This window comes from Anomaloglossus baeobatrachus, unplaced genomic scaffold (genome assembly GCF_048569485.1).
Source record: "Anomaloglossus baeobatrachus isolate aAnoBae1 unplaced genomic scaffold, aAnoBae1.hap1 Scaffold_2558, whole genome shotgun sequence".
In the NCBI taxonomy this organism is placed as follows: domain Eukaryota; kingdom Metazoa; phylum Chordata; class Amphibia; order Anura; family Aromobatidae; genus Anomaloglossus; species Anomaloglossus baeobatrachus.
Window position 1 is genome coordinate 1,170 of NW_027442122.1, and position 25,598 is coordinate 26,767.

General features: G+C 41.2%; 8 non-coding genes across 8 annotated transcripts; all 8 read right to left on the minus strand.

Annotated features, from left to right (window-relative positions):
- Nucleotides 1-3,831: 3,831 nt before the first annotated feature.
- On the minus strand, nucleotides 3,832-3,904 carry TRNAF-AAA (transfer RNA phenylalanine (anticodon AAA)). The gene has a single exon. It is a non-coding gene; the product is annotated as a tRNA-Phe (tRNA).
- A 1,404-nt stretch (nucleotides 3,905-5,308) lies between these two features.
- TRNAV-AAC (transfer RNA valine (anticodon AAC)) lies at nucleotides 5,309-5,381 on the minus strand. The gene has a single exon. It is a non-coding gene; the product is annotated as a tRNA-Val (tRNA).
- Nucleotides 5,382-6,048: 667 nt separating this feature from the next.
- Nucleotides 6,049-6,121, minus strand: TRNAV-GAC (transfer RNA valine (anticodon GAC)). Its single transcript has one exon. It is a non-coding gene; the product is annotated as a tRNA-Val (tRNA).
- A 14,928-nt stretch (nucleotides 6,122-21,049) lies between these two features.
- TRNAV-CAC (transfer RNA valine (anticodon CAC)) lies at nucleotides 21,050-21,122 on the minus strand. The gene has a single exon. It is a non-coding gene; the product is annotated as a tRNA-Val (tRNA).
- An 892-nt stretch (nucleotides 21,123-22,014) lies between these two features.
- On the minus strand, nucleotides 22,015-22,087 carry TRNAV-AAC (transfer RNA valine (anticodon AAC)). The gene has a single exon. It is a non-coding gene; the product is annotated as a tRNA-Val (tRNA).
- Nucleotides 22,088-22,261: 174 nt separating this feature from the next.
- TRNAV-AAC (transfer RNA valine (anticodon AAC)) lies at nucleotides 22,262-22,334 on the minus strand. The gene has a single exon. It is a non-coding gene; the product is annotated as a tRNA-Val (tRNA).
- Nucleotides 22,335-24,458: 2,124 nt separating this feature from the next.
- Nucleotides 24,459-24,531, minus strand: TRNAV-UAC (transfer RNA valine (anticodon UAC)). Its single transcript has one exon. It is a non-coding gene; the product is annotated as a tRNA-Val (tRNA).
- A 919-nt stretch (nucleotides 24,532-25,450) lies between these two features.
- TRNAV-AAC (transfer RNA valine (anticodon AAC)) lies at nucleotides 25,451-25,523 on the minus strand. Its single transcript has one exon. It is a non-coding gene; the product is annotated as a tRNA-Val (tRNA).
- Between the last annotated feature and the right edge of the window lie 75 nt (nucleotides 25,524-25,598).

The window sequence follows — 25,598 nt, forward strand, 5'->3', positions numbered from 1 at the left end:
CGTTTGACCCGGCCATTAAGAATCTCCAATAAAGGGTTAAAAAAAAGACACCACACAGAGAAAAAATACTTTAATAGAAATAAATACACAGACACATTAGAGACTCCATCTTTATTACCCCCTGTCAGCCCTCCACGATCCTGCTCTTCTGTCTTCTTTCTTTCTAGTGTAGTAGTAGTGACGATTGTAGTGAGGAAGGATGAGATTCACCAGCTCATCACTTGGGGCTGGGGAACCTCCATCCTCACTACAATCATCACTAGTGTAGTAGTAGTGACGATTGTAGTGAGGAAGGATGAGATTCACCAGCTCATCACTTGGGGCTGGGGAACCTCCATCCTCACTACAATCATCACTAGTGTAGTAGTAGTGACGATTGTAGTGAGGCTGAGATTCACCAGCTCATCACTTGGGGCTGGGGAACCTCCATCCTCACTACAATCATCACTAGTGTAGTAGTGACGATTGTAGTGAGGAAGGATGAGGTTCACCAGCTCATCACTTGGGGCTGGGGAACCTCCATCCTCACTACAATCATCACTACAATCGGGAAGCAGCGTGCAGCCTTCACTCCGTGAGTGATCAGTGCTGGCTGCTAGCGGTAACGCTGACAGACGCGTTACCATAGCAACGGTGCTCTCGGAGCCGCGGTTAGCGGTGACGTCACCGCTAACTGCGTTGCTATGGCAACGGCGATCTCCGTTAATGACCGGCTGTGTCAGCCGGTCCCTAACGGAACGGGGAGTCGACCGTGTGCTAGAGCATGTCGCCGGTACACGGCGATACACATATGTGCACCGTGTACCGGAGAGATGCACTCGCAGGTCCTACATGACGTGTCATAGTCATGTGACCAGTCTGTAGCCAATGAGATAATAGCCAAGTGACTGGTCACATGGCTATTTTGACGTCACGATAGGTCCTGCATCTCTGCTGGCAGTGCAGGTCACCGGGAGGATTCAGCGATCATCGGATGGAATAGCGGCAGGAGACAGAGTGCAGAAGGGATCGCGAGGACCGGTAAGGGTTATGGCAATGTTTATTAACTGTTTGTGTACATTTATAATGCATTTTTATGTGTTTGTGATTGCCTCCCATTATAGCTTATACGTTCGAGTTCGGTTCGTCGAACGTTCGACGAACCGAACTCGAACGGGACCCCGTTCGGCGAACCGGCCTCGAGCCGAACCGGGACCAGTTCGCTCATCTCTATTAATGAAACATTTGCAATTTTTATTACATATTTTACCAGTTTTATTCCTACAAAGGAATTTTGCTTAAATTCAAGTTTACATTGAATGTGTTACTTTTTTCTACATAGTTTAGTTGTTTTCTTTTGTATTTATGGGAACTATATATTTTGAAAAAAACAGGATTTTTATAATATGGGATTATGTTTCCTGCTAAAAGGTCAATAAAAAAGAAACCCAAAATCGTAGTTCTCTTGGTGATGGAAGCCAAAATGTATTGTCATTTGGCAACTAAACCAATAATTTCATATATTAAAAGTCGATAGGAAATAACTTCAACTCCAAAAACGGATTGGTTTCACTAGGGAATAAACCCAGAATACTCTGCATGTGAAGCAGACTTGATGAACACCACACTAGAAAACCTGTGAAATCCTGCAAAGTAATGGCAATTAGAGACGAGTTTTGACCGCCAGGGGAAAAAAAAAATAATTTGTATTTCTGTTGGTGATGGAAGCCAAAACATCCCATCATTCGGCAACAAGCCAAGAACTTCATATTTTCTAGTTTGATAGGGTATTATTTCAACACCAAGAACAGATTGGTTTTAATGGGGATTTAACCAAGGACCTTCTGCGTGTTAATGCTGAAGGAAAGTATTTTTGGTTAATGAAACATTTACAATTTTTATTACATATTTTACCAGTTTTATTCCTACAAACGGATTTTGCTTAAATTGAAGTTTACATTGAAAATGTTACTTTTTTCTACATAGTTTAGTCGTTTGCTTTTGTATTTATGGGAACCATATATTTTAAAACAAACAGGATTTTTATAATATGGGATTATGTTTTCTGGTAATTTCATATATTACAAGTCGATAGGAAATAACTTCAACTCCGAAATCGTATTTGTTTCAGTGGAGATTGAACCCAGAACGTTCTGCATGTGAAGCAGACTTGATGACCACCACCCTTGAAAACCTGTGAAATCCTGCAAAGTAATGGCAATTAGAGACGAGTTTTGACCGCCAGGGGCAAAAAAAAATAATTCATAGTTATGTTGGTGATGGAAGCCAAAACATCCCGTCATTCGGCAACAAAGCCAAGAACTTCATATATTGTAGTTTGATACGGTATTATTTCAACACCAAGAACAGATTGCTTTTACTGGGGATTGAACCAAGGACCAGCGTGTTGAGCAGACGTGATGACCAGTACACTATGATACCTGATGGAAAATTACTGTGTATTGGCAAGCAGAGCAGAATTGTGACTGACAGGGCCTTTTTATTGCTGAAGGAAAGTATTTTTGGTTAATGAAACATTTACAATTTTTAGTACATATTTGACCAGTTTTATTCCTACAAAGGGATTTTGCTTAAATTGAAGTTTACATTGAATGTGTTACTTTTTTCCACAAAGTTTAGTCGTTTGCTTTTGTATTTATGGGAACTATATATTTTGAAACAAACAGGTTTTTTATAATATTGGATTATGTTTTCTGCTAAAATGTTCAATAAAAAAGAAACCCAAAATCGTAGTTCTCCTTGTGATAGAAGCCAAAATGTATTGTCATTTGGCAAAGAAACCAAGAATTTCATACATTAAAGGTTGATAGGAAATTACTTCAACACCGAAAACAGATTGGTTTCACTGGGGATTGAACCCAGAACGTTCTGCATGTGATGCAGACTTGATGACAACCACACTTTAAAACTTGTGAAATCCTGCAAAGTAATGGCAATTAGAGACGAGTTTTGACTGCCAGGAAAAAAAAAATTCGTAGTTCTGTTGGTTATGGTATCCAAAACGTCCCGTCATTCAGCAACAAAGCCAAGAACTTTATGTATTGTAATTGCATAGGGTATTATTTCAACACCAAGAACAGATTGGTTTCACTTGGGATTAAACCCAGAACCTTCTGCGTGTTAAGCAGACGTGATGACCACTACACTTTGAAACCTGTGAAATTCTGCAAAGTAATGGAAATTAGAGACGAGTTTTGACCACCAGGGGAAAAAAAAAATATAATTCGTAGTTCTATTGGTGATGGAAGCCAAAACATCCCGTCATTCGGCAACAATGCCAAGAACTTCATATATTGTAGTTGGATAGGGTATTATTTCAACACCAAGAACAGATTGGTTTCACTGGGGATTGAACCCAGGAACTTCTGCGTGTTAAGCAGACATGATGATCACTACTCTATGAAACCTGTGAAATCCTGCAAAGCAATGGCAATTGGAGACAAGTTTTGACCGCCAGGGGAAAAAAAAAAATTCGTAGTTCTGTTGGTGATGGAAGCCAAAACATCCTGTTATTCGACAACAAAGCCAAGAACTTTATATATTGCTGGTTGATAGGGTATTATTTTAACATTAAGACCAGATTGGTTTCACTGGGGATTGAACTCAGGACCTTTTGCGAATTAAGCAGACGTGATGACCACTACACTTTGAAACCTGTGAAATCCTGCAAAGTAATGGCAATTAGAGACGAGTTTTGACCGCCAGGGGAAAAAAAAATAATTCGTAGTTCTGTTGATGATGGAATCTAAAACATCTCATCATTCGGCAACAATGCCAAGAACTTCATATATTGTAGTTTGATAGGTTATTATTTCAACACCAAAAACAGATTGGTTTTACTGGGGATTGAACCCAGGACCTTCCGCATTTTAAGCAGACGTGATGCCCACTACACTATGAAACCTTATGGAAAGTTACTGAGTATTGGCAAGCAGAGTAGAATTGTGACTGACGGGGCCTTTTTATTGCTGAATGAAAGTATTTTTGGTAATGAAACATATACAATTTTTATTACATATTTTACCAGTTTTATTCCTACAAAGGGGTATTGCTTAAATTGAAGTTTACATTGAATGTGTTACTTTTTTCTACACAGTTTAGTAATTTGCTTTTGTATTTATGGGAACTATATATTTTGAAACAAACAGGATTTTTATAATATGGGATTATGTTTTCTGCTAAAATGGACAATAAAAAAGAAACCCAAAATCGTAGTTCTCTTTGTGGTGAAAGCCAAAATGTATTGTCATTTGGCAACGAAACCAAGAATTTTATATATTACAGGCTGATAGCAAATTACTTCAACAGCGAAAACGGCTTGTTTTTTACTAGGGATTGAACCCGGTACCTTCTGCGTGTGAAGCAGATGGGATGACTACTACACTTTGAAACCTGTGAAATCCTGCAAAATAATGGCAATTAGAGACGAGTTTTGACCACCAGGGGAAAAAAAAAATAATTCGTAGTTCTATTGGTGATGGAAGCCAAAACATCCCGTCATTCGGCAACAACGCCAAGAACTTCATGTATTGTAGTTAGATAGTGTATTATTTCAACACTAAGAACAGATTGGTTTCACTAGGCTTTGAACCTAGGACCTTCTGTGAGTTAAGCAGACGTGATGACTACTACACTATGACACCTGATAGAAATTTACTGTGTATTGGCAAGCAGAGCAGAATTGTGACTGACGGGGCCTTTTTATTGCTGAAGAAAAGTAGTTTTGGTAATGAAACATTTACAATTTTTATTACATATTTTACCAGTTTTATTCCTACATAGGGATATTGCTTAAATTGAAGTTTACATTGAATGTGTTACTTTTTTCTACACAGTTTAGTCATTTGCTTCTGTATTTATGGGAACTATATATTTTAAAGCAAACAGGATTTTTATAATATGGGATTATGTTTTCTGTTAAAATGGTCAATAAAAAAGAAACCCAAAATCGTAGTTCTCTTTGTGATGGAAGCCAAAATGTATTATCATTTGGCAACGAAAGCAAGAATTTTATATATTATAGGTTGATAGCAAATTACTTCAACAGCGAAAATGGCTTGTTTTTACTGGGGATTGAACCCAGGACCTTCTGCGTGTGAAGCAGACGTGATGACTACTACAATTTAAAACCTGTGAAATCCTGCAAAGAGAAGGCAATTAGAGACGAGTTTTGACCACCAGGGGAAAAAAAAAATAATTCGTAGTTCTATTGGTGATGGTAGCCAAAACATCCTGTCATTCGGCAAAAAAGCCAAGAACTTCATATATTGTAGTTGGATAGAGTATTATTTTAACACCAAGAACAGACTGGTTTCACTGGGGATTGAACCCAGGACCTTCTGCGTGTTAAGCAGACGTGATGACCACTACACTATGAAACCTGTGAAAACCTGCAAAGTAATGGCAATTAGAGACGAGTTTTGACCGCCAGCGGGAAAAAAGAATAATTCTTAGTTCAGTTGGTGATGGAAGCCAAAACATCCTGTTATTCGGCAACAAAGCCAAGAACTTTATATATTGCTGGTTGATAGGGTATTATTCCATCACCAATGACAGATGGGTTTCACTGGGGATTGAACTCAGGTCTTTCTGCGTGTAAAGCAGACGTGATTACCACTACACTATGAAACCTGACAAAAAAATTATAGAGTATTGGCTATCGGAGCCGAATTGTAACTGACGGGGGCCTTTTTATTGCTGAAGAAAAGTGTTTTTGGTTAATAAAACATTTACAATTTTTATTTCATATTTTACTAGTTTTATTCCTACAAAGGGATTTTGCTTAAATTGAAGTTTATATTGAATGTGTTACTTTTTCCACAAAGTTTTGTCTTTTGCTTTTGTATTTATGGGAACTATATTTTTTCAAACAAACAGGATTTTTATAATATGGGATTATGTTTTCTGCTAAAATGGTCAATAAAAAAGAAACCCAAAATCGTAGTTCTCTTGGTGATGGAAGCCAAAATGTATTGTCATTTGGCAATGAAACCAAGAATTTCATATATTACAAGTCGATAGGAAATTACTTCAACATCGAAAACAGATTGGTTTCACTGGGGATTGAACCCAGGACCTTCTGCGTGTCAAGCAGACGTGATGACCACTACACTATGAAACCTGTGAAATCTTGCAAAGCAATGGCAATTGGAGACGAGTTTTGACCACCAGGGGAAAAAAAAAATTCTTAGTTCTGTTGGTGATGGAAGCCAAAACATCCCATCATTCGGCAACAAAGCCAAGAACTTCATATATTGTAGTTTGATACGGTATTATTTCAACACCAAGAACAGATTGCTTTTACTGGGGTTTGAACCCAGGACCTTCTGCGCGTTATGCAGACGTGATGACCACTACACTAAGAAACCTGTGAAATCCTGCAAAGTAATGGCAATTAGAGACGAGTTTTGACCGCCAGGGGAAAAAAAAAAAAATAATTCATAGTTCTGTTGGTGATGGAAGCTAAAACAACCCATCATTCGTCAACAAAGCCAAGAACTTCATATATCGTAGTTTGATAGGGTATTATCTCAACACCAAGAACAGACTGGTTTTACTGGGTATTGAACCTGGGACCTTTTACGTGTTAAGCAGACGTGATGACCACTACACTATGAAACCTGATGAAAAGTTGCTGTGTATTGGCTAGCAGAGCAGAATTGTCACTGACGGGGCCTTTTTATTGCTGATGGAAAGTATTTTTGGTAATGAAACATTTACAATTTTTATTACATATTTTACCAGTTTTATTCCTACAAAGGGATATTGCTTAAATTGAAGTTTACATTGAATGTGATACTTTTTTCTACACAGTTTAGTCGTTTGCTTTTGTATTTATGGGAACTATATATTTTGAAACAAACAGGATTTTTATAATATGGGATTATGTTTTCTGCTAAAATGGTCAATAAAAAAGAAACCCAAATTCGTAGTTCTCTTTTTGATGGAAGCCAAAATGTATTGTCATTTGGCAACAAAACCAAAAATTTCATTTCTTACAGGTTGATAGGAAATTACTTCAACACCGAAAACAGGTTGGTTTCACTGGGGATTGAACCCAGAACTTACTGCATGTGAAGCAGACTTAATGACAACCACACTAGAAACCTGTGAAATCCTGCACAGTAATGGCAATTAGAGACGAGTTTTAACTAGAGTTGAGCGCGGTTCGTGGTTCGTGGTTCTCCAGTTCGCGGCTCGAGTGATTTTGGGGGCTGTCTTAGATCGATCTAGAACTCGAGCTTTTTGATAAAAGCTCGATAGTTCTAGATACGTTCGAGAACGGTTCTAGCAGCAAAAAAAACAGCTAATTCCTAGCTGGCTTTCCGCTGTAATAGTGTAAGTCACTCTGTGACTTACACTATTATAACATTTCAGTGTATAGTGTGCGGGAACAGTGCGTTCAGATCACTGCTGTATGGATAATGGCAATCGCCATTTTTTTTTTTTCCTTGTCTTCCTTCCCTAAGCGCGCGCGTGTAGTGGGGAGGGCCAGCATGTCAGCCAATCCCAGACACACACACAGCTAAGTGGACTTTTAGCCAGAGAAGCAGCGGCATGTGTGATAGGATGTCCATGTCACATGTCCCTGCATTATTAAACCGGACATTTTCCTCCAGCACGCCATTATCTGCCTTCTGCGTCCTTGGTGTCAGACTTAACTGGCGCAGCTCCTATCGCCGATACAGCTGTATACGCTCCATACACAGTGCTGGGCAGCATAGGGATAGCACTTTCTATCAGTCCTTTTAAGGGCTCATACCGGCAGGGTCAGAGCCATAGGTGACAGGTCCTGAAAACAGAGTTTAACAGCTACACAAGATGACAGCGTCTGTGTAGCTAAGGTCAGGGATTTCCTCGCTGCATTTTCCCATTAGGAGGGATAGAAAGGCAGGCTTCATTTCCTCTACCCAGAGACCCACAACCCTGCCACTGTACCCTCCTGCCCTTTGCACACTCCAACTCATTGTTACTAAGCCATTATACTAGCAAACACTGAGTGAACTTAGTGGCATCCTAAACGTGGCTATTGGACTTCTGTATAGTTCCAGTAGTGCACAGATATTTGCAGCACCTCTGCCTGCATTGCACACTCAAACTCATTGTTACTAAGCCATTATACTAGCAAACACTGAGTGAACCTAGTGGCATCCTAAACGTGGCTATTGGATTTCTGTATAGTCCCACTAGTGCAAAGATATTTGCAGCACGTCTGCCTGCATTGCACACTCAAACTCATTGTTACTAAGCCATTATACTAGCAAACAATGAGTGAACTTAGTGGCATCCTAAACGTGGCTATTGGACTTCTGTATAGTCCCAGTAGTGCACAGATATTTGCAGCACCTCTGCCTGCATTGCACATTCAAACTCATTGTTACTAAGCCATTATACTAGCAAACACTGAGTGAACCTAGTGGCATCCTAAACGTGGCTATTGGACTTCTGTATAGTCCCACTAGTGCAAAGATATTTGCAGCACGTCTGCCTGCATTGCACACTCAAACTCATTGTTACTAAGCCATTATACTAGAAAACAATGAGTGAACCTAGTGGCATCCTAAACGTGGCTATTGGACTTCTGTATAGTCCCACTAGTGCAAAGATATTTGCAGCACGTCTGCCTGCATTGCACACTCAAACTCATTGTTACTAAGCCATTATACTAGCAAACACTGAGTGAACCTAGTGGCATCCTAAACGTGGCTATTGGACTTCTGTATAGTCCCACTAGTGCAAAGATATTTGCAGCACGTCTGCCTGCATTGCACACTCAAACTCATTTTTACTAAGCCATTATACTAGCAAACACTGAGTGAACCTAGTGGCATTCTAAACGTGGCTATTGGACTTCTGTATAGTCCCAGTAGTGCACCGATATTTGCAGCACGTCTGCCTGCATTGCACACTCAAACTCATTGTTACTAAGCCATTATACTAGCAAACACTGAGTGAACCTAGAGGCATCCTAAACGTGGCTATTGGACTTCTGTATAGTCCCACTAGTGCAAAGATATTTGCAGCACTGCTGCCTGCATTGCACACTCAAACTCATTGTTACTAAGCCATTATACTAGCAAACACTGAGTGAACCTAGTGGCATCCTAAACGTGGCTATTGGACTTCTGTATAGTCCCACTAGTGCAAAGATATTTGCAGCACGTCTGCCTGCATTGCACACTCAAACTCATTGTTACTAAGCCATTATACTAGCAAACACTGAGTGAACCTAGTGGCATCCTAAACGTGGCTATTGGACTTCTGTATAGTCCCAGTAGTGCACAGATATTTGCAGCACGTCTGCCTGCATTGCACACTCAAACTCATTGTTTCTAAGCCATTATACTAGCAAACACTGAGTGAACCTAGTGGCATCCTAAACGTGGCTCTTGGACTTCTGTATAGTCCCACTAGTGCAAAGATATTTGCAGCACGTCTGCCTGCATTGCACACTCAAACTCATTGTTACTAAGCCATTATACTAGCAAACACTGAGTGAACCTAGTGGCATCCTAAACATGGCTATTGGACTTCTGTATTGTCCCACTAGTGCAAAGATATTTGCAGCACGTCTGCCTGCATTGCACACTCAAACTAATTGTTACCAAGCCATTATACTAGCAAACACTGAGTGAACTTAGTGGCATCATAAAATTGGCTGTTGGACTTCTGTATTGTCCCACTAGTGCAAAGATATTTGCAGCACGTCTGCCTGCATTGCACACTCAAACTCATTGTTACTAAGCCATTATACTAGCAAACACTGAGTGAATCTAGTGGCATCTTAAACGTGGCTATTGGACTTCTGTATAGTCTCACTAGTGCGAAGATATTTGCAGCATGTCTGCCTGCATTGCACACTCAAACTCATTGTTACTAAGCCATTATACTAGCAAACACTGAGTGAACCTAGTGGCATCCTAAACGTGGCTATTGGACTTCTGTATAGTCCCACTAGTGCAAAGATATTTGCAGCACGTCTGCCTGCATTGCACACTAAAACTCATTGTTACTTACTAAGACATTATAATACCAAAAATTGAGTAAACTTAGTGGCATACAAGAAGTGGCTGTTGTACTCCATTAGTGGCCCATTGGTGCAAATCTATGTGCAGCACCTGTGCAGGACACCCTCCTGCTCTGTTTTTAATAAGCTATAATGATAGCAAAAAGTACTGCCATTTAGTGGCATCATAGAACTGGATGTTGTATTCCATTATTGTCCCACTGGTGCCAAGCTATTTCTAGTACCTGTGCAGGACACCCTCCTGCTCTGTTTTTAATAAGCTATATTGATAGCAAAAAATACTGCCATTTAGTGGCATTATAGAACTGGATGTTGTATTCCATTATTGTCCCACTGGTGCCAAGCTATTTCTAGCACCTGTGCAGGACACCTTCATGCACATTTTGCTACGCTAATGTTATAGCAAACTCAGGGAATTCATTGCTGCATTTGATAATTCGGAGGGATAGAAAGTGAGGCTTTCTTTAGCTTTTCCTTCTGTTCATAGACAGCATCTCCAAGTCCACACCCGAAGAGCAATTTCTCCTCCACGTGTAAGTGTGGAGAGGCAGCTAGTGCGCATGCGTGTGCCGATTTACCCCAGCTACAGCCTAACTACAGTGTTTCACCTAGTGAGTATGCTCAGCCTGACTGTGCCATTCCTGACGCTAAGTCTTCATTTCGGGATACAGCGCATGCTCCCACACTTAGTGTGAAAAGCCTCTTTGCACAGGTACTTGCATTCTGTGCCGGGTCTAAGTCCTGTTTTGTGCCGAGACACCATGCTAAAGCTGATAGTCTTTTTTCAGAGATGCTATTTCATGCAACTGACCATGCTCAGGCACTTACTGCATCAGAAACTAGGTCCGGTAATGAACTCTTTGGCCCTGCCCCTGATGTGGGGGGGCCCATATAGACCACAGAGCATCAGGTGTCCTGACGATGTGGCCAGGCCACTCCCAAATGGCTTGCAGAGGCCCGCCCCTATGACTTGTCACCTCATTATTGATGGTAAAACAATGACTGGTGAGGTGTTTGTGTTGTGGCCGCCATGATGTCATTATTGAAGTTGCGGTTCCAAATAGGACGCTAGTTATGCCACTCATGACGTGTCACTCTGCTTTTTTCTCCAGGAGGTGCATTGTGGTCCACCCTGGTTTGGGGCGGACCCAGGTTATAAAACGGGCTGGAGCCAACAAGGAGGTGCGCAGTCTTCTATTATGCTCCGAAAGAGCACACCTCCATGTGTTGAACCCATTGCGGCTTTAGGCCAGAGGTAGGCAGGGATAGGGCGTCGATGCAGGCCGCCACCACAGTTGGTAACGCAGAACGGTTAAGACCAGCTCCTGTCCTTCAAGTCCTGCTTGTGCAGCCCAGTGGCATTAACAGGCCTGCTGCTGCTGATGCACCTGCTGTCCACAGGTGTGGCCCCAATGCACACGGTCAGCGTACTCAATGGCCCCTGTGATGTTAACAGGGAGTTCCTGGGCTGGGTGGGCGTGTGGACCCTGTGACGCTAACAGGGCTCCCAGTCTCAAGATCCGAGTGGCGTCTAACTCGGTTCAGGCAACTATTAGTTTCATAGCCACACAGATCTGTATCCTCCACCGAACCTTCCATTTGCCAACCTCTCCTTTTCCATCTGGGAGCACGGTGGACATTGACTGCTGATGGGGATATATACCTTTCTCTTTTTTTTCTTATTAATTTTCGTTATATACCAGTAACATAGTATATACCACCTTATCCAAATCTGCCAGTCCCACCGTAACAGATGGTGTTTCTTCATCAAATGTTACTTTTGCTTAACAACCAAACCCACTCACAAAAACTTTTTTCCCCTTTCCAACACACCTGTTCCCCTTTCCACCAGCATTTGTCATTTTTCAACTCATTTGGTATATGACCAAAAGTGCAACTCTGCAGGGACACCGTACTCAATGCTGTCACGCTCCCCGGGTCCTTGGCTCCCCTCCCCGGGTCCTCCGCTCCGCTCCCCGGGTCCTCAGCCCCGCTCCCCGGCTCACCTGCCACGCTCCCCGGGTCCTTGGCTCCGGTGCCCGTCCTTCCCAGGCCCCCTGGTCTCCGATCGCGGCGCCCGACGGCCTCCCAGGCCCTGGCCGGCTCCCCTGCGTCCTCTTCTCAGCCTCCTTCCCTGGCTTCTGGCACCCGGGCTGCGCGCATGCGCATTAGGGCGCGCGCGCGGTCACTGACCCTTTCTTAAAGGGCCAGCGTCCATTAACAGGAAATGAGGCTGAACAGGTACAGGGTATATAGGGGTGTATTGTCCAAGAGGGCGGGGCCTGATCTTCGTGTTTTCCAAGCTAGGAGTCAGGTCTCCTTGTGTCGTCTTGCCATACTCACGTATCTCTCTTCTAGAGCTGATCCTGCCTCGCCATCCGGTCCTGCTGAATCCCGAACCCCGCACGCTGTCCGTCTGCCATCTGACAGTCCGTACCATCTCGGATCCCTGCGGTGACCCGTCATCTCGCTCCAAAGGTTCCGGACCCCGCCTGACATCACCTCGGCTTCCGAACCTGAGCTACGTCACCCGGACTACCATCTGTGACTCCGCGGTCCCAGGGACTCCTTCGTTACACTCACTGGCACGGACTGTTCTACTGCCCATAGTGCTTCAGCTACCGGACTCCTTACCACCATCTTAGAGTTCGGCCCAGTGGATCCACCTCCTGGGTCTGCCCGACCGCCTGGCCCTGACAAATGCCATCTCAGCCCAGCAGCCAGCCCTCGGTCCCTCAGATGTGGACAAGTAAAAGCCCATTTCCTCCTATCCATGACAAAGCATTGAGATTCACTCTGTGCAGCACTGGTGTTTACTGGAAAAGCAGATCTAAGAATCCGTACCACCTTCTGCAGATACTCCTGTATACGTGCGTCCCTTTCTATGGCTGATATTATTTCGCCAAATTTTGTCTTGTACCGGGGATCTAACAGTGTGGCAACCCAGTAGTTAGCATTACTTCGAATTCGTACAATCCGAGGGTCATGTTGTAGGTAGTGCAGCAAGAAGGCGCTCATGTGTCTTGTGCATCCAGGAGGACCAAGTCCTTGGTTTGTTGGTGGCAGAGAGGTGAGAATCGTGCCTCCTTCCTCTGCCCTCTCCCCCCAACCTCGCACAACCGAAATGTGAGCAAGCTCTCACTCATCTGCTGAGTCTTCCATGCCCATCGCAAGTTCGTCCTCCATTTCTTCATGGGCTCCTGCACCTTCCTCAACAATTTTTGCTGATACTATGCGCCCTTGTTAATCCCTATCCCCCACCATGACTGCCGCCTAGGTGCCGCTCAACGTATGGACCTTGTACATCTTATTATCCCTTCTGCATATGACTCCTCCTGTACTTCCTCCCCTTCCTCTTGGACCAACACCTGACTCCGAATAATGCTTACAGTGTGCTCCATCTTGTAGATGACCAGAATTGTCACACTGAGAATGGCATCGCTAGTGCTAAACATCTTCGTCGACATTTGTAAACTGTGTAGAAGGGTGCATAGGTCCTTGATCTGACACCACTCCAGCAGCGTGATCTGCACCACCTCTGGATCAAGTTAGCCCAGGGTATACATTATAACGTATTTCAGCAGGGCTCTGCGGTGCTTCCACAGACGCTGCAACATGAGCAGATTCCAATTCCTGCGTGTCGGAACATCGCATTTCCGGCGTTTAACCGCCAGACCCTAAGACTTCAGGAGCGATGAAAGTTGTTGAGCTGCTGGGTGCGAAGGATGAAAGTGAGCACATAGCAGCATGCCCGCTGCACAAGGCCATGTAGGCCGGGATGGTATTTTAAAAATTGCTGGAGAATCAGATTCAACACGTGAGCCATACAAGGCACGTGTGTCACATTGCCCTGACGAAGGGCCGCAGACAGGTTTGCATCATTGCCGCACACGGCTGTTAAGTCACCAACGTAGTCCACTCAATTAATTTGTACTCCGGTCGCCAGGTGACAACGTGTTCCTTTCGTGCATAGTGCTGATGATGGGAAAGGAGTCGATGCCTGCGGCGCAGGTGGACGCAGGTTATGGTCACCCACTGGGTTGCGTTACCTTGACAGGCTGAATGTAGGTGGTGGGTATCTCACAGATGAAGTACCATCATTCAGCTACAACCAATGGGAAGACACCACACCCTTTTTTAGGCCCCTCCTGTCTGCAGACCACTGCCAGACAAAGCTATGAACCTTTTGTTACTGTTACCCTCAGTTCAGTTTTATGAGTTTGTGTGCTTGTTACCTGACTACTTTTCCTGCTTGCTGTTTATGTACCTCGTTGGCCGATCCGCATTTCACCTCTGCTTGTTTTCTGATTAAGTCCTGGCCATCCCATTCTGTTCCTCTTCCTCAATTAATGTTTTTGACCCTGCATGACTACTATTCTCTGGAACTGCAGCCTTCCACAGGTATTGATCAACTTGGGCCCTGTGTAATTCCAAATCACTGTATAGGGGTTAAAGGGTTTCAGGGTTCTGGGTGTCCAGCTTGGTGAGTGGCTTGCCTCTAGCCTATCCTTTACAGCCCATCTGAGTGTGTCGATCCAGGCAGGCGTTACACCGTGCCCTCTGCAGAAGGCCATGTAGGCCGGGATAGTGTTTTAAAAATTGCTGGACAACCAGGTTCAACACGTGAGCCATACAAGGCACGTGTGCCACATTGCCCTGAAGAAGGGTCGCAGACTGGTTTGCATCATTGTCGCACCCGACCTTCCCTGGCTGCTGGTTGAGTGGAGACAACCTTTGATGAAACTCGGTCTCACTCTCCAGAGCTAACCGTCCACAATTCCTCAGCGGTGTCTCACATTTCCCCTACATTTCAAAGTAAACATTTGACCGCCTGATGGCCTTGAGCTCTGCTGCCAGCATAGTAAGGAGGTGTGTGGGATTCCTTGGGCGCAGTTACAAGGAAGGGTGGACTGACCACACAGGGCTTGGGCCACACGAGGTTGAGGAGGCAGAAGCAGCGGATGAACTTGTACATACAGAGGAAGGATTGACACACAAGTCGTGGGGACGGAAAGACTTGTACAGCAAACCCTTCTCCATCTCTCACCCAGTTACCCAGTGCCCAGTCAGCAACATGTAACTCCCCTGTCCATGCTTACTGGTCCAAGTATCTGTGGTGAAATGCACCCTGTCACACACAGAGTTTCTCAAGGAATCGGTGAGGTTGTGTGCGACCTACTGTGGTAGCGCGGGCACGCCTTTCTTGGAGAAGGAGTGACGACTGGCCATCGGCTCTTGGGGCACTGCAATGGGCATAAGGTCTCGAAAATCCTCGGTCTCAATAGGGTGTAAAGGCAGCCTTTCTGTTGCCAACAAGTTGCAGATGATGAAACTCAACCTCTTAGGCATGTCATGCCCTTCGAAAATCTTGTAAAACACAGCGAGGGGACTCCAACCACAGTCTCCCTCATTGCCACTAGTTGGGCCACACACACCCCACTTGACTGGCATCAGTTGACCCCCCCTTTTGAAAAAGAAAAAGATGCTTTGCATGAAGCACTCTCAAAAATACGCTTGCCTTTCCCATCCCCTGGCTGACTCAGGGGAAGAAAAGTCCTCTGAGAGCCATGACTTGTTCATCTTGGTTCTTTTAGAAACACAGCGAGGGGACTCCAACCACAGTCTCCCTCGTTGCCACTAATTGGGCCACACACACCCCACTTGACTGGCATCAGTTGACCCCCCTTGTGAAAAAGAAAAAGATGCTTTGCATGAAGCACTCTCAAAAATAAGCGTGCCTTTCCCGTCCCTTGGGTGACCCAGGGGAAGAAAAGTCCTCTGAGAGCCTTGTCCACATTGTCAGTGGACAGACACGTGTGCTTATCTACCAGCAGACCCCCAGCAGCACTGAAGACAGGTTCCGAGAGAACGCTGGCTGCAGGACACGACAAGATCCCCAAGGCGTACGTGGCAATCTCAGGCAATTTATCCAGATTCGAAGCCTAAAATGAGCAGGGCTCAAGTTGCACAGTAATGGCATCGATGTTTCCTTGCATATACTCATATATCTGTGTGTCCTCCTCTTTTTCCTTGTCCAGCACTTTTGTTTTCGCATGAGTATATGTCCTTGTCACTTTCCCATGTGTTTGGGATGTGTTGTGCGTTGTTTGTCACCTTTTGGACACCATTGAGGGTGTTTTCTATGTGTTTTTATGTGTTTGTGAATGCCTGCCATTGTTTCCTATGCAGTTCGAGTTCGGTTCGTCAAACGTTCGACGAACCGAACTCGAACGGGAGCTCCGTTCGGCGAACCGACCTCGAGCCAAACCGCGACCGGTTCGCTCATCTCTAGTTTTGACCGCCAGGGTAAAAAAAAAAAATAATTCGTAGTACTGTTGGTGATGGAAGAAAAAACACCCCGTTATTCGTGAACAAAGCCAAGAACTTTTTATATTGCTGGTTGATAGAGTATTACTTCAACACCAAGAACAGATAGGTTTCACTGGGGATTGAATCAGGACCTTCTGCATGTAAAGCACACATGATAACCACTACACTATGAAACATGACAAAAAAATTATAGAGTATTGGCTATCGGAGCAAAATTGTGACTGACAGGGCCTTTTTATTGCTGAAGGAAAGTATTTTTGGTAATGAAACATTTACAATTTTTATTACATATTTTACCAGTTTTATTCCTACAAAGGGATATTGCTTAAATTGAAGTTTACATTGAATGTGTTACTTTTTTCTACATAGTTTAGTCGTTTGCTTTTGTATTTATGGGAACTATATATTTTAAAACAAACAGGTTTTTTTATAATATGGGATTATGTTTTCTGCTAAAATGTTCAATAAAAAAGAAACCCAAAATCGTAGTTCTCCTTGTGATAGAAGCCAAAATGTATTGTCATTTGGCAACGAAACCAAGAATTTCATACTTTACAGGTTGATAGGAAATTACTTCAACACCGAAAACAGATTGGTTTAACTGGGTATTGAATCCAGAACGTTCTGCATATGAAGCAGACTTGATGACCACCACACTTTAAAACCTGTGAAATCCTGCAAAGTAATGGCAATTAGAGACGAGTTTTGACTGCCAGGGAAAAAAAAAATTCGTAGTTCTGTTGGTTATGGAAGCTAAAACACCCCGTCATTCGGCAACAAAGCCAAGAACTTCATGTATTGTAGTTGGATAGGGTATTATTTCAACACCAAGAACAGACCGGTTTTACTGGGGATTAAACCCAGGACTTTCTGCGTGTTGAGCAGACGTGATGACCACTACACTATGAAACCTGTGAAATCCTGCAAAGCAATGGCAATTGGAGACGATTTTGACCGCCAGGGAAAAAAAAAAAATATCAAAGTTCTGTTGGAAGCCAAAACATCCTGTTATTCGACAACAAAGCCAAGAACTTCATATATTGTAGTTGGATAGTGTATTATTTCAACACCAAGAAATCCTTGGAAGCCAAAACATCCCATCATTCGGCAACAAAGCCAAGAACTTCATATATTGTAGTTTAATAGGGTATTATTTCAACACCAAGAACAGATTGCTTTTACTGGGGATTGAACCAGTGTTAAGCAGATGTGATGACTACTACACTATGAAACCTTCTGGAAAGTTACTGTGTATTGGCAAGCAGAGCAGAATTGTAACTGACGGGACCTTTTTATTGCTGAAGAAAAGTGTTTTTGGTAATGAAACATTTACAATTTTTATTACATATTTTACCAGTTTTATTCCTACAAAGGGATATTGCTTAAATTGAAGTTTACATTGAATGTGTTACTTTTTTTCTTTGTTCTGAAACAAACAGGATTGTTATAATATGGGATTATGTTTTCTGCTAAAATGTTCAATAAAAAAGAAACCCAAAATCGTAGTTCTCCTTGTGATAGAAGCCAAAATGTATTGTCATTTGGCAACGAAACCAAGAATTTCATACTTTACAGGTTGATAGGAAATTACTTCAACACCGAAAACAGATTGGTTTCACTGGGTATTGAGCCCAGAATGTTCTGCATATGAAGCAGACTTGATGACCACCACACTTTAAAACCTGTGATTCCTGCAGAGTAATGGCAACTAGAGACGAAAATTGACTGCCAGGAAAAAAAAAAAATCGTAGTTCTGTTGGTTATGGAAGCTAAAACATCCCGTCATTCGGCAACAAAGCCAAGAACTTCATGTATTGCAGTTGGATAGGATATTGTTTTAACACCAAGAACAGACTGGTTTTACTGGGGATTTAACCCAGGACCTTCTGCGTGTTAAGCAGACATGATGACCACTACACTATGAAACCTGTGAAATCCTGCAAAGCAATGGCAATTGGAGACGAGTTTTGACCGCCAGGGAAAAAAAAAAAAATTCTTAGTTCTGTTGGTGATGGAAGCCAAAACATCCCATCATACTACAACAAAGCCAAGAACTTCATATATTGTAGTTTGATAGGGTATTATTTCAACACCAAGGACAAATGGGTTTCACTGGGGTTTGAACCCAGGATCTTCTGCGAGTAAAGCAGACGTGATGACCACTACACTATGAATCCTAATGAAAAGTTACTGTGTATTGGCTAGCAGAGCAGAATTGTGATTTCAGGGCCTTTTTATTGCTGAAGGAAAGTATTTTTGGTAATGAAACATTTACAATTTTTATTACATATTTTACCAGTTTTATTCCTACAAAGGGATATTGCTTAAATTGAAGTTTACATTGAATGTGTTACTTTTTTCTACACAGTTTAGTCGTTTGCTTTTGTATTTATGGGAACTATATATTTTAAAACAAACAGGATTTTTATAATATGGGATTATGTTTTCTGCTAAAATGGTCAATATAAAAGAAAGCCAAAATCGTAGTTCTTTGTGATGGAAGCCAAAATGTATTGTCATTTCGGCAACAAAACCAAGAATTTTCATATTACAGGTTGACAGCAAATTACTTCAACAGCGAAAACGGCTTGTTTTTACTAGGGATTGAACCCAGGACCTCCTGCGTGTGAAGCAGATGTGATGACTACTACACTTTGAAACCTGTGAAATCCTGCAAAGTAATGGCAAATAGAGACGAGTTTTGACCACTAGGGGAAAAAAAAAATAATTCGTAGTTCTGTTGTTGATGGAAGCCAAAACATCCTTTTATTCGGCAACAAAGCCAAGTACTTAATATATTGCAGGTTGATAGGGTATTATTTCAACACCAAGGACAGATGGGTTTCACTGTGGTTTGAACCCAGGATCTTCTGCGAGTAAAGCAGACGTGATGACCACTAGACTATTAAACCTGTGAAATTCTGCAAAGCAATGGCAATTGGAGACGAGTCTTGACAGCCAGAGGAAAAAAAAAAAAAAATCGTAGGTCTGTTGGTGATGGAAGCCAAAACATCCCGTCATTCAGCAACAAAGCCAAGCACTTCATGTATTGTAGTAAGATAGGGTATTATTTCAACACTAATAACAGATTGGTTTTAATGGGGATTAAACCCAGGACCTTCTGTGCGTTAAGCAGACGTGATGACCACTACACTATGAAACCTGATGAAAAGTTACTGTGTATTGGCTAGCAGAGCAGAATTGTGACTGACGGGGCCTTTTTCTTGCTGAAGGAAAGTATTTTTGGTAATGAAACATTTACAATTTTTATTACATATTTTACCAGTTTTATTCCTACAAAGGGATATTGCTGAAATTGAAGTTTACATTGAATGGGTTCCTTTTTTCTACACAGTTTAGTCGTTTGCTTTTGTATTTATGGGAACTATATATTTTAAAGCAAACAGGATTTTTATAATATGGGATTATGTTTTCTGCTAAAATGGACAATAAAAAAGAAACCCAAAATAATAGTTCTCTTTGTGATGGAAGCCAAAATGTATTGTCATTTGGCAACGAAACCAAGAATTTTATATATTACAGGTTGATAGTAAATTACTTCAACAGCGAAAACAGATTGGTTTCACTGGGGATTGAACCCAGGACCTTCTGCGTATGAAGCAGACATGATGACCACTACACTATGAAACCTGTGAAATCCTGCAAAGCAATGGCAATTGAAAACGAGTTTTGCCAGCCAGGGGAAAAAAATTATTAGTTCTGTTGGTGATGGAAGCCAAAACATCCCATCATTCGGCAACAAAGCCAAGAACTTCATATATTGTAGTTTGATAGGGTATTATTTCAACACCAAGAACAGATTGCTTTTACTGGGGATTGAACCAGTGTTAAGCAGACGTGATGACTACTACACTATGAAACCTTCTGGAAAGTTACTGTGTATTGGCAAGCAGAGCAGAATTGTAACTGATGGGGCCTTTTTATTGCTGAAGAAAAGTGTTTTTGTTAATGAAACATTTACAATTTTTATTACATATTTTACCAGTTTTATTCCTACAAAGGGATATTGCTTAAATTGAAGATTACATTGAATGTGTTACTTTTTTCTACACAGTTTAATCGTTTGCTTTTGTATTTATGGGAACTATAAATTTTGAAACAAACAGGATTGTTATAATATGGGATTATGTTTTCTGCTAAAATGTTCAATAAAAAGAAACCCAAAATCGTAGTTCTCCTTGTGATAGAAGCCAAAATGTATTGTCATTTGGCAACGATACCAAGAATTTCATACTTTACAGGTTGATAGGAAATTACTTCAACACCGAAAACAGATTGGTTTCACTGGGTATTGAACCCAGAACGTACTGCATATGAAGCAGACTTGATGACCACCACACTTTAAAACCTGTGATTCCTGCAAAGTAATGGCAATTAGAGACGAAATTTGACTGCCAGGAAAAAAAACAAAAATTCGTAGTTCTGTTGGTTATGGAAGCTAAAACATCCCGTCATTCGGCAACAAAGCCAAGAACTTCATGTATTGCAGTTGGATAGTTTATTATTTCAACACTAAGAACAGACTGGTTTTACTGGGGATTAAACCCATGACCTTCTGCGTGTTAAGCAGACGTGATGACCTTCTACGTGTTAAGCAGACATGATGACCACTATACTATGAAACCTGTGAAATCCTGTTGATAGCATATTACTTAAACAGCGAAAACGGATTGGTTTCACTGGGGATTGAACCCAGGACCTTCTGCGTGTGAAGCAGACGTGATGACCACTACACTATGAAACCTGTGAAATCCTGCAAAGCAATGGCAATTGAAAACGAGTTTTGACCGCCAGGGGAAAAAAATTATTAGTTCTGTTGGTGATGGAAGACAAAACAACCCATCATTCGGCAACAAAGCCAAGAACTTCATATATTGTAGTTTGATAGGGTATTATTTCAACACCAAGAACAGATTGCTTTTACTGGGGATTGAACCAGTGTTAAGCAGATGTGATGACTACTACACTATGAAACCTTCTGGAAAGTTACTGTGTATTGGCAAGCAGAGCAGAACTGTAACTGATGGGGCCTTTTTATTGCTGAAGAAAAGTGTTTTTGGTAATGAAACATTTACAATTTTTATTACATATTTTACCAGTTTTATTCCTACAAAGGGATATTGCTTAAATTGAAGTTTACATTGAATGTGTTACTTTTTTCTACACAGTTTAATCGTTTGGTTTTGTATTTATGGGAACTATAAATTTTGAAACAAACAGGATTGTTATAATATGGGATTATGTTTTCTGCTAAAATGTTCAATAAAAAAGAAACGCAAAATCGTAGTTCTCCTTGTGATAGAAGCCAAAATGTATTGTCATTTGGCAACGAAACCAAGAATTTCATACTTTACAGGTTGATAGGAAATTACTTCAACACCGAAAACAGATTGGTTTCACTGTGTATTGAACCCAGAACGTTCTGCATATGAAGCAGACTTGATGACCACCACAATTTAAAACCTGTGATTCCTGCAAAGTAATGGCAATTAGAGACGAAATTTGACTGCCAGGAAAAAAAAAAATTCGTAGTTCTGTTGGTTATGGAAGCTAAAACATCCCGTCATTCGGCAACAAAGCCAAGAACTTCATGTATTGCAGTTGAATAGGGTATTATTTCAACACCAAGAAGAGACTGGTTTCACTGGGGATTGAACCCAGGACCTTCTGCGTGTTAAGCAGACGTGATGACCACTACACTATGAAACCTGTGAAATCCTGCAAAGCAATGGCAATTGGAGACGAGTTTTGACCGCCAGGAAAAAAAAAAAATTCGTAGTTCTGTTGGTTATGGAAGCTAAAACATCCCGTCATTCGGCAACAAAGCCAAGAAATTCATATATTGTAGTTGGATAGGGTATTATTTCAACACCAAGAAAAAATTGGTTTCACTGGGGATTGAACCCAGGACCTTCTGCGTGTTAAGCAGACGTGATGACCACTACACTATGAAACCTGATGAAAAGTTACTGTGTATTGGCTAGCAGAGCAGAATTGTGACTGACGGGGCCTTTTTATTGCTGAAGGAAAGTATTTTTGGTAATGAAACATTTACAATTTTTATTACATATTTTACCAGTTTTATTCCTACAAAGGGATATTGCTTAAATTGAAGTTTACATTGAATGTGTTACTTTTTTCTACACAGTTTAGTCGTTTGCTTTTGTATTTATGGGAACTATATATTTTTAAACAAACAGGATTTTTATAATAAGGGATTATGTTTTCTGCTAAAATGGACAATGAAAAAGAAACCCAAAATAATAGTTCTCTTTGTGATGGAAGCCAAAATGTATTGTCATTTGGCAACGAAATCAAGAATTTTATATATTACAGGTTGATAGCAAATTACTTCAACAGCGAAAACAGATTGGTTTCACTGGGGATTGAACCCAGGACCTTCTGCGTGTGAAGCAGATATGATGACCACTACACTATGAAACCTGTGAAATCCTGGAAAGCAATGGCAATTGAAAACGAGTTTTGCCAGCCAGGGGAAAAAAATTATTAGTTCTGTTGGTGATGGAAGCCAAAACATCCCATCATTCGGCAACAAAGCCAAGAACTTCATATATTGTAGTTTGATAGGGTATTATTTCAACACCAAGAACAGATTGCTTTTACTGGGGATTGAACCAGTGTTAAGCAGACGTGATGACTACTACACTATGAAACCTTCTGGAAAGTTACTGTGTATTGGCTAGCAGAGCAGAATTGTAACTGATGGGGCCTTTTTATTGCTGAAGAAAAGTGTTTTTGGTAATGAAACATTTACAATTTTTATTACATATTTTACCAGTTTTATTCCTACAAAGGGATATTGCTTAAATTGAAGATTACATTGAATGTGTTACTTTTTTCTACACAGTTTAATCGTTTGCTTTTGTATTTATGGGAACTATAAATTTTGAAACAAACAGGATTGTTATAATATGGGATTATGTTTTCTGCTAAAATGTTCAATAAAAAGAAACCCAAAATCGTAGTTCTCCTTGTGATAGAAGCCAAAATGTATTGTCATTTGGCAACGATACCAAGAATTTCATACTTTACAGGTTGATAGGAAATTACTTCAACACCGAAAACAGATTGGTTTCACTGGGTATTGAACCCAGGACCTTCTGCGTGTGAAGTAGACATGATGACCACTCCACTTTGAAACCTGTGAAATCCTGCAAAGTAATGGCATTTAGAGACGAGTTTTGACCGCCAGGGGAAAAAAAAAAATAAATTTGTAGTTCTGTTTGTGATGGAAGCCAAAACATACTGTCATTCGGCAACAATGCCGAGAACTTCATATATTGTAGTTGGATAGCGTATTATTTCAACACTAAGAACAGATTGGTTTCACTGGGGATTGAAGCCAGGACCTTCTGCGTGTTAAGCAGACGTGATGACCACTACACTATGAAACCTGACAAAAAGTTACTATGTATTCGCTAGCAGAGCAGAATTGTGACTGACGGGGCCTTTTTATTGCTGAAGGAAAGTATTTTTGGTTAATGAAACATTTACAATTATTATTACATATTTTACCAGTTTTATTCCTACAAAAGGATTTTGCTTAAATTGAAGTTTATATTGAATGTGTTACTTTTTTCTCCATAGTTTGGTCTTTTGCTTTTGTATTTATGGGAACTATATATTTTGAAACAAATAGGATTTTTATAATATGGGATTATGTTTTCTGCTAAAATGGTCAATAAAAAAGAAACCCAAAATCGTAGTTCTCTTTGTGATGGAAGCCAAAATGTATTGTCATTTGGCAACGAAACCAAGAATTTCACATATTACAAGTCGATAGGAAATTACTTCAACACCAAAAACAGATTGGTTTCACTGGGGATTGAACCAAGGACCTTCTGCATGTGAAGCAGATGTGATGACCACTACACTATGAAACCTTTGAAATCCTGCAAAGTAATGGCAATTAGAGACGAGTTTTGACCGCCAGGGGAAAAAAAACAAATTCGTAGCTCTGTTGGTGATGAAAGCTAAAACATCCCGTTATTCAGCAACAAAGCCAAGAACTTTATATACTGCAGGTTGATAGGGGATTATTTCAAGACCAAGAACACATGGGTTTCACTGGGGATTGAACCCAGGTCCTTCTGCGTGTAAAGCAGACGTGATTTCCACTACACTATGAAACCTTTGAAAGCCTGCAAAGTAATGGCAATTAGAGACGAGTTTTGACCGCCAGGGGAAAAAAAAACAAATTCGTAGCTCTGTTGGGGATGGAAGCCAAAACATTTCATCATTCGGCAACAAAGCCAAGAACTTCATATATTGTAGTTTAATTGAGTATTATTTCAACACCAAGAACAGATTGGTTTTACTGGGGATTGAACGCAGGACCTTCTGCGTGTTAAGCAGACGTGATGACCACTACTCTATGAAACCTGATGGAAAGTTACTGTGTATTGGCTAGCAGAGCAGAATTGTGACTGATGGGGCCTTTTTATTGCTGAAGGAAAGTATTTTTGGTTAATGAAACATTTACAATTTTTATTACATATTTTACCAGTTTTATTCCTACAAAGGGATTTTGCTTAAAAGGAAGTTTACATTGAATGTGTTACTTTTTTCCACATAGTTTAGTTGTTTGCTTTTGTATTTAAAGGAACTATATATTTGTTAACAAACAGGATTTTTATAATATGGGATTATGTTTTCTGCTAAAATGGTCAATACAAAAGAAACCCAAAATCGTAGTTCTCTTGGTGATGGAAGTCAAAATATATTATCAGTTGGCAACAAAACAAAGAATTTCATATGTTACAGGTTGATAGCAAATTACTTGAACAGCGAAAACGGCTTGTTTTTACTGAGGATTGAACCCAGGACCTTCTGCGTGTGAAGTAGACGTGATGACGACTCCACTATGAAACCTGTGAAATCCTGCAAAGTAATGGCATTTAGAGACGAGTTTTGACCGTTAGGGGAAAAAAAAAAAATAAATTTGTAGTTCTGTTTGTGATGGAAGCCAAAACATCCCGTCATTCGGCAACAAAGCCGAGAACTTCATATAATGTAGTTGGATAGCGTATTATTTCAACACTAAGAACAGATTGGTTTCACTGGGGATTGAACCCAGGACCTTCTGCGTGTTAAGCAGACGTGATGACCACTACACTATGAAACCTGACGAAAAATTACTGTGTATTGGCTAGCAGAGCAGAATTGTGACTGACGGGGTATTTTTATTGCTGAAGGAAAG